The 12,201-nt window shown below is 42.0% G+C and overlaps 1 protein-coding gene across 3 annotated transcripts in view; it reads right to left on the bottom strand.

Annotated features, from left to right (window-relative positions):
* Positions 1 to 12,201, bottom strand: part of MYO1B (myosin IB) — a 482,457-nt gene that overhangs the window by 323,889 nt on the left and 146,367 nt on the right. The gene's annotated exons all lie outside the window — the stretch shown is intronic.

The raw sequence follows: 12,201 nt of genomic DNA on the forward strand, positions 1-12,201 counted from the left end.
AATAAAATATTACATTTAATTTATAAACATGTTCAGTGAACTGTTTTATTATTTCATAATGTCTTTTGAATTACAGCCCTTTATAATTATAAAGAAGGAATCTTAAATAATTAGTCTGTATTGTGCTTGGTAAACTGTCACATGACATTAAAAAAAAAGTATCGGTAATTGGTATCGGCGAGTATTTGAAAACAAGTATCGGTACTTGTACTCAGTCATAAAAAAATGGTATTGGTGCAACCCTAAACAGTATATGTAGAATGCATGCTTTAGTAGAAAAGTATATGTAGACCGCACGCTATAGTAGAAAAGTGTATGTAGACTATTAACAGTATATGTAGACCGCACGCTTTAGTAGAAAAGTATATGTAGACCGCACGCTATAGTAGAAAAGTGTATGTAGACTATTAACAGTATATGTAGACCGCACGCTTTAGTAGAAAAGTATATGTAGACTGCACGCTATAGTAGAAAACTGTATGTAGACTATTAACAGTATATGTAGACCGCACGCTTTAGTAGAAAAGTATATGAAGACTGCACGCTATAGTAGAAAACTGTATGTAGACTATTAACAGTATTTGTTGACCGCACGCTTTAGTAGAAAAGTATATGTAGACCGCACGCTTTAGTAGAAAAGTATATGTAGACTGCACGCTTTAGTAGAAAAGTATATGTAGACTGCACGCTTTAGTAGAAAAGTATATGTAGACTGCACGCTATAGTAGCACCCTGTTTTCTGTCTGAATGAAGTTTCCAAACTAGAGACCACCTTTTAAAGTGAAAATACTACAAACCATCTATGTTATATTGCTACACCCCATGTGGTAGAAACAAAAACGTGCAAAGTTAAAGCACATGCTTCAAATTACTGCTAAAATTGTTGCGGCCAAATCCTTTTTTATTCCCTAGTGAAAGCAAGCGCACAATAAGACAATCGTCTTTGTGATCTACTGTGGCAAAAATTACTTCATGAATAATGCATTCATCACATACAGTACAGATACCAATCCAAAGTATTAGTCATAGGCAGACGGATACTATAAAGAGTCTGTTCAGTAAAAAAGGCACAAAGCAAAAAATAGACACAAATCTTTATTACATAAAGAGCCAAGTAAGCAGAGAAGGTAAACTATATACCAACCATAAAATGTAATATATATACACCAAATATATTTGTGTGATTTATTATTTTTGCATTTCTCTGGTTTTTAGCACACGCTATATAGTCTAATAAAAGTGGCCTGATTGTTTAGAAGCCCTTTAAAAAACATGAAATTGGGTTTATTTATTAATGTAAATTTAGGAAATGAACTTCCATTTTTTTTTCACCCTCACATAGAACTCCAACAGTATTTATATATAAAGTCCACTACAATAAGAAGCAGTACTGGGGTAATTGTGAGGTAATATCTTTTTTTTTTTTCAGAGAGATATTCATGGGCTATTTTCTAGTCAATATTTTACCTATATGCTGTAGCTTATGCATAAATATAAAATATGGTCTTTGTTTTATAGCCCTGCCACCTTCTATGATGTGACTGTTTATAGCGTGAAGAGATCAGTTACATATCCCTCTAACTGGTCACAGCAAATGAGACAATAGGCAAGATCCATAGATGCTGGTTAGGTTGCAGAGGGGCCTCAATAATAATAAATAAATAAATGAATAAATAAAAAGGTTCATTCCATCCAAAAGGTAATTACAAAACAGTGTACTTTTGAATAGAAACATTTTTGCAATATACATCTATTAGCAAACATTCTTCTAGTAAAAGTTATCACTGCTTTCAGTGAGTTTTTACTGTGCATGTGCATTATATTTAACCCCTTAACGACCAAGGACGTGCAGGGTACGTCCTCAAAAAAAAGGCAGTTAACGCCTGAGGACGTACCCTGCACGTCCTCGTGTGGAAAGCAGCTGGAAGCGATATGGAGGCATCCTGCAATAAGGCTGCATGGCCATCCGATGCAGAGAGAGCCACTCTGTGGCCCTCTCTGCACCGGACATCGATGGCTGGTATCGTTGGTGGGTGGGAGCTGACTTGGGAGGCGGGTGGGCGGCCATCGATGGGCCGTGTAAGGTGGAGGGGGGCGGGATCAGGGGCGGAGCTGACGGGGGCGCTGACGGGCGCGCGCCTGCACAAAGGGCGGCGGACGGGCGCGCGCCTGCACAAAGGGCGGCGGGCGGGCGCGTGCACGGGGCAGGAGCGGGTGGGAACCGCTATACTACAGAAAATGAGAATGTAACTATGTGGGGGAAAAGGGCAAATATTAAAAAAAATAAACAGCAGTCAAAGGGATCTTGGAGGGGTGGGGGGTTGTTCTTGGGTGTGGGGGGAGCTACACTACAGAAAAAGGGATTTTTTTTAAAAAAAAAGCACATTTTTTTCTAAACTGGGTACTGGCAGACAGCTGCCAGTACCCAAGATGACGCCCATTAAGGCAGAGGGGAGGGTTAGAGAGCTGTTTGGTGGGGGATCTGTGAGGTTGGGGGCTATGGGGGGATCCTACACAGCAGCATATGTAAATATGCTAAAAAAAAACCCTCAAAAAAGCCCAAATATACCTTTTATTTTAGTACTGGCAGAGTTTCTGCCAGTACTTAAGATGGCGGGGACAATTGTGGGGTGGGGGAGGGAAGAGAGCTATTTGGGAGGCATCAGGGGGTCTGATGTTTCAGGTGGGAGGCTGAGCTCTACACTAAAGCTAAAATTAACCCTGCAAGTTCCCTACAAGCTACATAATTAACCCCTTCACTGCTAGCCATAATACACGCGTGATTCGCAGCAGCCTTTAGCGGCCTTCTAATTACCAAAAAGCATCGCCAAAGCCATATATGTCTGCTATTTCTGAACAAAGGGGATCCCAGAGAAGCATTTACAACCATTTGTGCCATAACTGCATAAGCTGTTTGTAAATGATTTCAGTGAGAAACCTAAAATTGTGAAAAAGTTAACGTTTTTTTTAATTTGATTGCATTTGGCGGTGAAATGATGGCATGAAATATACCAAAATGGGCCTAGATCAATAGTTGGGGTTGTCTACTACACTACACTAAAGCTAAAATTACCCCAAAATGCTCCCTACATGCTCCCTAATTAACCCCTTCACTGCTGGGCATAATACACGTGTGGTGCACAGTGGCATTTAGCGACCTTCTAATTACCAAAAAGCAACGCCAAAGCCATATATGTCTGCTATTTCTGAACAAAGGGGATCCAAGAGAAGAATTTACAACCATTTATGCCATAATTGCACAAGCGGTTTGTAAATAATTTCAGTGAGAAACCAAAAGTTTGTGAAATAATTTGTGAAAAAGTGAACGATTTTTTGTATTTGATCGCATTTGGCGGTAAAATGGTGGCATGAAATAAACCATAATGGGCCTAGATCAATACTTTGGGTTGTCTACTAAAAAAAATATATATACATGTCAATGGATATTCAGAGATTCTTGAAAGATATTAGTGTTCTAATGTAACTAGCACTAATTTTGAAAAAAAAAAAATGGTTTAGAAATAGCAAAGTGCTATTTGTATTTATGGCCCTATAAGTTACAAAAAAAGCAAAGAACATGTAAACATTTGGTATTTCTAAACTCAGGATAAAATTTTGAAACTATTTAGCATGGGTGTTTTTTGGTGGTTGTAGATATGTAACAGATTTTGGGGGTCAAAGTTAGAAAAAATGTGTTTTTTTCGATATTTTCCTCATATTTTATAATTTTTTTATAGTAAATGTTAAGATATGATGAATATAATGGTATCTTTAGAAAGTCCATTTAATGGCGAGAAAAACGGTATATAATATGTGTGGGTACAGTAAATGAGTAAGAGGAAAATTACAGCTAAACACAAACACCGCAGAAATGTAAAAATAGCCTTGGTCCCAAACGGACAGAAAATGGAAAAGTGCTGTGGTCATTAAGGGGTTAAATATGTCTTGTGTACCAACACTTTAAACAGTATGTCCGCTCAGAGCTTGCAGTCGCTTCATGCAAATGGAGTTATTTCCAACACGATACAAGAAACGATCAGATAGATCTCTGAGCAGACGAACTGTTTAAAATGCAGCTGCAGGAGGCTTATTTAAATATGATACATGTGCACATGCCCAGTAAAATCTCTTGTTGAAAACAGTGATAGCTTTTACAAGAAGCATCTTTGCTAAGACAAGTATATTTAAAAAACTTTAATTATGCTTACCTGATCATTTTCTTTTCTTCAGATGGAAAAAGCCCACAGCTGCATTTATTACTTTTGGGAATTCAGAACCTGGCCACCAGGAGGAGGCAAAGACACCCCAGCCAAAGGCTTTAATACCACTCCGACAAAAACACAGCTTCGTCTGAAGCCGAGGAAGCTTTGAAAAAGAAAAAGGCCCCAAGGACACTGACCCGCATAGTCCATAGCCTTGCTAGAGACCGCAGAAAAGACTTGACTGAGCCAACACGCCTCCGGGAGACACAGTCGCCCAGCTGCCCCCCAACAACACACCCCTTACCAGAGAAAGGGATAAACAACCGTAAACTCCCAAGAGGGAGAAGACATGGAAGAAAAAAATCAAGGATTCCCGAAGGGGCCCCAAATAGGGAGCACCAAGTTCCAAATAAAAATAAGGAACCCCTAGAACCGAGCCAAGCTCACAGAAACCCTAACCGGTCTTGAGAAACAAGGAAGGCAACGACCAGACCCCAGATTGTACAGAAACCACAAGGTTAAGATCGGAAATCTGAACAGTTAAAAAAACTTCTTCTAAATACAATGCAACCGCACCCTAAAGACAACTGAAGACGGAGTCCTCAAGTCGCAAGATAAGTCAGAATATCGAAATATTCAGTGGACACATCACAGGCTATCCAAAAACTGCCCGTCCTTCTCACATATCTTGAACATGGAGAAAGCGCAGAACCTCAAGGAGGCTCACCGACCTCAAAATGACCCGAGGATGAACAATAGATCCCAGATATTGTTTAAACCCCGGACCAGCCCAAGCAAACAAGCAGATCTGAAAAACAGGGGAACGGAAAATACCCCAATCACAAGCCCCCAGGGAAGGACGGAATAGGGTGAACTCGGCCACCCCAACAGAGCTCGGGTGCCAATCCAAAAAGCTCCTTCAAACAGGTACTCCCAAGGAGAACCCCAGAGGAGATGAACATAGAAAAAAAAGCAGTAGATCCCTATGAAGACCTAGCACACTCTATGACCAACATGGAGACTTCAAGCTCCACAGATGGAACAGAACAACTCCAGAAGAGCAGACTGCTCTCCTTTACAAGATAAAAACACCTGTTCCAACCTCCTGCACACAGGACAGGACAACGACTCTCCAGAGAGAGGAAACCTCCCCTCCATAGGAGGACAAACTACCCCCCCAAAGGGAAAATCATATATAAGAACAGCACATATGCTCACAAGACATGAGCCCTAGTCTGATGAAAACAAAAGCCGAATGAAAATCATACAGACATCCTGATGAACACAGAAAGAACTCCCTCTGAAGGGGAGCATACATCATTCAAAAGGACAAGGCAAGCCATAAGTAGCGTATCCAAAAGCGCACAAACAACCTAGCCAAGCTGCTAACAGGCTCAAACAAGCCAGTCCTTAGGCCCTAGCGTATGTCCCCTGGAAAAACTGGATCGCTCCGAACCAGTCAAAGGATCTAAGGCGCCGGACCTCCAGAAAGATCCCAAACAAAAACTAAAGGCCCAGGCCCCAGAATTGTTTAAAACAAAACAACACCCCATGGAACACAAATACCCCATCAAAGAATCAGACCTCACAGGGGAATAAACGGACTAACCCGGAAAATGGGGACAAAACTCACTCATAAATCCCAACACAAACAGAAGAGAACACCATTTGCAGGAGTACGACACTCCAAAAATGAGCTAGGGCAAGACAGAAGCGTGCCAAGACTCTAGAAACCAAGGGAGAACATCGAGGACAAAGTCACCCAAAGAGCGAGTAGAACAAAAGGCTAGTCTCCATATCTACCTCAGATTACATAACCAGAGGACCACACCCAAGGAAAAATAATGCAGCGCATCCCAAACCCCGGTAGAAAAACCCCTAAGCGAAGCTCGGAGAAGGAGACAACACAGCCTAGCATCCATGATAGGGAAACAAAAAACTCCCAAAAGTAGGAAAAAGCCACCCGCTCCCCATAAGGCGGTCAAAACCGCTAAGGGAAATTGGACAAAGTCCAGAAATCTCGACCCAAAGGGAGAGAACTTCAAAAGGAACATGACCAAAAAGGACAATTCCATAGAGCCCCTGAAGGGCAAAACCGCCAGGAACCGGCGGCAAGGAGGGCCCTAAGACCCCCAAACCACATGGGGAAATAAACACTCTAATTTCCGATGAAAAATTGGAAACTGAGTGTGACGCAGCAGAAGTACACCGAGTCCCAGTCGACCAGCCTAATAGGCAAATAAGGACTGAACCAATCCACCATGCCTCACTGACCCTCAGGTCCTCTCAGAATGGTTAGCTAAAACTTGTAAAATAAAAACAAGAATAACACAAATAATAATGTGAAGCACTTGGCACCCTCACCGGACCAGCCAGGCAAAACAGACGCCACTTGTCGGAAAAAAAGGCAGCAAAACAGAAGGATCTGAACCCAATTAGGACCAGCCTGAAGCCAAGGATCAGTACTGTCAAGGCCACATATAGTCACCCCCAGTGATGGAGAGATAAAAACATAGGACTAAACATGTCCACACACCAGAACAAACTTCCGTAGAAGTAAACAGTGCGATCAAAAATCGCGAGTATGGATTCCAGAAAAAAAATTCCAGAAGGAAATATATAATAAACCTGAGCTTGAGCCAAATAAAAAACATCCTAAGATAAAGACTAAGGCAACCCGTAGGTTATCGCCCAAGAAGAACAGACACACCCGCAGGACCAGCCGAACAAGGACCCTGTTCTTCCAAGCTCAGAACTGGAAAGGGATACATAAGAAACAAAATTATAAAAAGATTATGTCATCCTCATATCTAATTCTGCAAGCCATTCGTAGGAGAAGACTGAGAATACCCAGGTCCATTAAGGATGGGATCCTCCAACAACGTCAAAACATGCCTAAGTAGGACACAAAGGCACGCCAGTCTATAACGAAAGGTACAGCATACCTTCGCCGGAGCTAAAGATGACCCTGGCCTGAAGGTTGACCCCCCTGAAGCCTCAGGGACAGTCGTTCCCTCGGAGAGCTGAACAGGACCAGGCCATCCCACGCCTGAGGAGCCCCGGTTAACAAAACACGTACAATATCGTAAGCACACTTCTGGGAGTTGCAGATGTGCCAACGCCATAAGTATGGACATGCGGAACCGTGCCATAACCTCCGGAGGGAACAAGCCACCTTTCAGAGAAGGATAAGCAAAATCTGTTACCTGCATGCGAAGTGAAAGAGATGGTTGTAGGGAACTTGCCACTCGAGGAACAAAACCCCCAGAGGCGGATGGCTCAGCGGCCCTTTGATTCCCCAATCCTGAGGAACTGAGCACTCTGAAACGGCATTCAGAACATAACTGATAGGCCTGTATCATCCGGGCCAATTCGTATTCATCACAAGAAGCAGAATTTGAACTAGAGACTTCAGTCTCCACAATATCAGAATCCTCCATAACGAGGTATTGAATACAAAAAATGGACCAAATTAAAAAATGTAAATGGCACCCGACACCCCCAATGACTGGGACACTCACCACCCCTTATGAACCAGACACTGGCGAACCAGAATTTTTCCGTCACCACATGGTCAAGAATGCGGAAATGGAGAGCCAAAACGTAAACACGGCCGGTCACCAGGTGAACCGTACAGTCCAGACAAAGCACTGTTATGTTCCACAAGTCATGAGCCGAAGTAACACTAAACATAAGCAGTTCGAATGACATAACAAACCTGATTAAAAAAAAACTGTTCAATAACCCCCCTCAGTAGATTTTAACCCTTGATTCTAAGATACAAAAAGGAGCCTCTGAGTTATAGTTAGTCCCGAAAGGCGGTAGCCTCTCGGGAAAACATTAGTATTACAATACAATCATGACGAAAGTAAAATGAAACTATATTACCGGAATCTACGCTGTGGAACAGGAACACGGCCCTTCAAGTGTGACAGATAGTAGCTTTGCCTCTGCCATGGACTTGAGAGAAGAAGCAGGCAGCAAAACTCATCAAAGCTGATTGCTTGTGAAGCTGTTAATACGAGTCGGGATGGTTTCATAGAGAGACTCTCCCTGCATCTCCGGACTCTAACTTTCACCCATGCTCTCAATGAGAGACTGACAGGATTACTTAAAACTCCAGTCCCATGCCGTAGAGTACTACCCTCAATAAGAGACTATCGAAAATTTCTGAAACTTCTCTGCCAACCTCCTGGGAAGAAAGGCAAAGAATGACTGGGGGGTGAGGGAAGTAGGAGGGGTATTTAAGCCTTTGGCTGGGGTGTCTTTGCCTCCTCCTGGTGGCCAGGTTCTGAATTCCTAAAAGTAATGAATGCAGCTGTGGACTCTTTCTATTTATAAAGAAAAATGTTTCTATTCAAAATCTAAATTCACTCACACATCTTTCAGTTTTGGCTGGAATGGCCCTTTAAGGCAACATAACATTTGAAACATAGATAATGACGGCAGATAAGAGCCATAGGCCCAGCAAGTCTGCCCAATATTTCTGCCCAATATTTCCTAAAAGTATAAAAACTTATCTAGCTGGTAGGATAGCCTCATGCTTGTCCCAGGCATTCTTAAAATCTGCCACAGTGTTTGTCATTACTACCTCTTGTGGAAGTTTATTCCATGAATCAATCACACTTTCTGTAAAGAAGTGCTTCCTCAAATTACTCCTGAATATACTACCCCCTTCAGCTTGAGATCATGACCCCTTGTTTTTGATTTTTCCTATTTATGTAAAATACTCACTGGCTCAGTTCTACTAAGCCCTTTAATATACTTGAAAGTTGCTACCATATCACTTATTTCCCTTCTCTTCTCTAAGCTATACATATTTAGGTAATTGAGCATCTCTCTTTATTTTTTAGACCATGTACCATTTTAGTAGCCCTCCTTTGCACAGATTCAAGCTTGTTTATATCCTTCTGAAGATATGACTTCCAGAACTACACACAATACTCAAGATGATGCCTAACAGAGAGAGTAGGCACACTGTAATGAATCCTTATATAATATATATAAAATTGAATTTTCACTAGGACCTATATTCAACACATCCTTTGTCCCCCCTACCTCTAAACCATCATGGGATTACCTTGAGTGTCAATCCGTGCTGCGAGAATACTGGAGCTTATCTTCTCCTTAGCCCGGCTCTATCCGTAACCTCCACGGGTCGAGACACACTTGGCAGCGGAATCAGCTGATCGCCCGGCGTACGCACTCTGCACGCTGTCCCAAACCCGGAAGTGAGGCTCCACTGACGTCGTGAGTGACGTATGTACATGGGGGGGGGGGAGTGAAGGTACCTGGACTGGCTGCAAAACACCTGACCAGGCAGGTACAGCGGTACCGAAAGCTGGTAGTAGAACAGGAATAGAAGTAGATGTGGAGCCGCTGTATAGTTAAAACAATAGATTCTTTATTTGAAGTTCCTAAAAAGTTGGGAGGCATCCCAAACACATAGATAGGTAACGCATAGGTGCGTTGCCTATCTATGTGTTTGGGATGCCTCCCAACTTTTAAGGAACTTCAAATAAAGAATCTATTGTTTTAACTATACAGCGGCTCCACATCTACTTCTGTTCAAGTTGCATAATAACCATACTATTTCTGCTGAGAATACCTCTACTAATACATCCAAGCATTCTACCGGCCTTACTCGCTGCAGTACTACATTGTCTACTAAATTTTAAATCATCTGAAATAATAATCCCCAAGTCCTGTTCCTCATTTGTAACAGCCAGTAAAGTGTCATTGAGTCTGTAATTAACGTTTAGATTTTTGCTTCCCTAAATGCATAATGTTACACTTTGCTGTGTTAAACTTTAGATCCCAGTCATGTGTCCAATCCTCCAATTGTTCTCTATCACTTCTCATTTTGTCTACCCCCCTTCCCTGGAAAATCTACTCTTTTACAAAGTTTTGTATCATCTGCAAACAGACATACTTTTCCCTGCAGCCCTTTGCTGATATCTCTGATAAATATGTTAAACAAAACAAGTCCCAGCACTGACCCCCGAAACACACTACTAGTAACAGCCCCCTCTGCTAAATGTACTCCACTGTTTTCTGTAATTAAGCCAGCATTCTATCCAGTTCACAATTTTTGAGTCTAGACCAAGGAGATAATTTGTGAATTAGTTTGTTGAGTGGGATGGTGTCAAATGCTTTGCTGAAATCTATATATGCTACATCAACTGCTCCACCCTGGTCTAATATTGATTGTCCCTCAATTCACCTTTCTTTCTAGTCAAAACTCAGTGGGTGTTCCTGAAATTTACATACTGTATATACGGTTTTGTAAAATGTATCAAAAAATATCTCACCCAGCGAAGGCGGACTATTAGAAAAAATATGTCTGTGAAAGAAGTTCTGTAAATGCGTGTAATTGTTAAATATTCACATCTGTTTTTTTATCTTTAAATTATTTTTTTCTAGTTAGACTTGAACTTGCCTGAGAAATCTCACAGGGCTAATCATGTACATTCTTTAGCATTCTTAAACCGTGGTCAAGTTTATTCATGTACACCACGACTTAGCATGTGGGATTTACAAAGACGTGATTGCGCTTGTATCCTTTTCCTTTTTATTCTGTTTCTTGAATATTTTCACGTTTCCTTCGGTTTATATGTTGAGAGTGCACTGGTTTATAGAGATTGATGTTTTTATCTTTTTTTTTTTTTTTTTAACTTTTGTGATGTTGGTATTGTGACAGTGGAAGTCATTCTATGTGGTAGGAAATTACCAGTTGCAAGATAAAAGCAGCTCCATTGACTCCTCTCCATTGACTCCTATAGAGCTGATCTCACCAGTTGCCGCTCTGATGGTACATATCTCATTGAATTATGTAGTATTTGAGTGGTGAAGTTGCTGTGAGTTTTTTTCAGCAAGATATTTAGTTTCACAAATGAATTTTGAATCCAAAACAATGGAGATGTATTCAGGTGCATCCATGGGGGAGACTCAATTCCTTACTGTTGGGAAATACAACACCTGGCCACCAGGAGGAGGCAAAGACATCCCAGCCAAAAGCTTAAATAATCTCAGAAAAAACTCTCCTGGCTAAGATCTAGATTTTAATAAAGGAAAGGACCCGGTATCAGCAGGTCCCTGCAACAAGGAGATGAGGACATCCCCACCAGATCTGTGAACCAAGTTCTTTGCAGCCAGGATGGAGCAATTAGAATCACTGATACTTGCTCTTGTTTGATGCGGGCCACCACATGAGGGAGAAGCGGTAATGGAGAAAAGCGATATATGAATCTGAACCTCCATGGAACCACTAGGGCATCTATTAGAACAGCTTGAGGATCCCTCAATCTCAACCCGTACTTGGGTAGTTTCACATTGAGACGGGAGGCCATGAGGTCTATCTCCCATCTGCTGCATATCTCTGCCAAGACCTTGGGGTGGAGAGACCATTTGCTTCGTCAAAAGGATTGCCTGCCGAGGAAGCTTACTTCCCAGTTGTCCACACTCGGAATGTGGATCACTGACAGCGTACAGTTGTAAGCATACTTCTCTCATCACTAAGGAACTTCTCATGGTGATGTAGGCTACTGAAGTTATATTGTCTGATTGAAATCTGATAAACTGGGACGAACCCAGGAGGGTCCAAGCCTTCAGAGCATTGAAGATTGCCATCCCTTAGGTCTGTTCTTATCCTGAGGTAGGAAGGCACCTTTCCCTCCAGTAACCGTAGAGATGATAGAGTCCAGACCTGGTCCGAAAAAGATCTTCCCCTTGAAAGAAAGAGAAAGGTGTCTGGATTTAAAAGTCATATCCACAGACCAAGACTTCAACCAGAGAGCCCTGCGGGCTAGGACCACAAAACCTGAAGCCTTAGCATTCAGGCGAATAATCGACATATTCGCATCACAGATTAAATAATTAGCTACTCTTAAAGCTTTAATTCTCTCCTGAATATCCTCGAGGGGAGATTCCACCTCGATATGCTCTGACAGTGAGTCGCACCAGTAGGTGGCGGCCCAGTACACTGCTTCCTCTGGTAGAA

The sequence above is a fragment of the Bombina bombina genome, chromosome 1 (assembly GCF_027579735.1).
Source record: "Bombina bombina isolate aBomBom1 chromosome 1, aBomBom1.pri, whole genome shotgun sequence".
Lineage (NCBI taxonomy): Eukaryota > Metazoa > Chordata > Amphibia > Anura > Bombinatoridae > Bombina > Bombina bombina.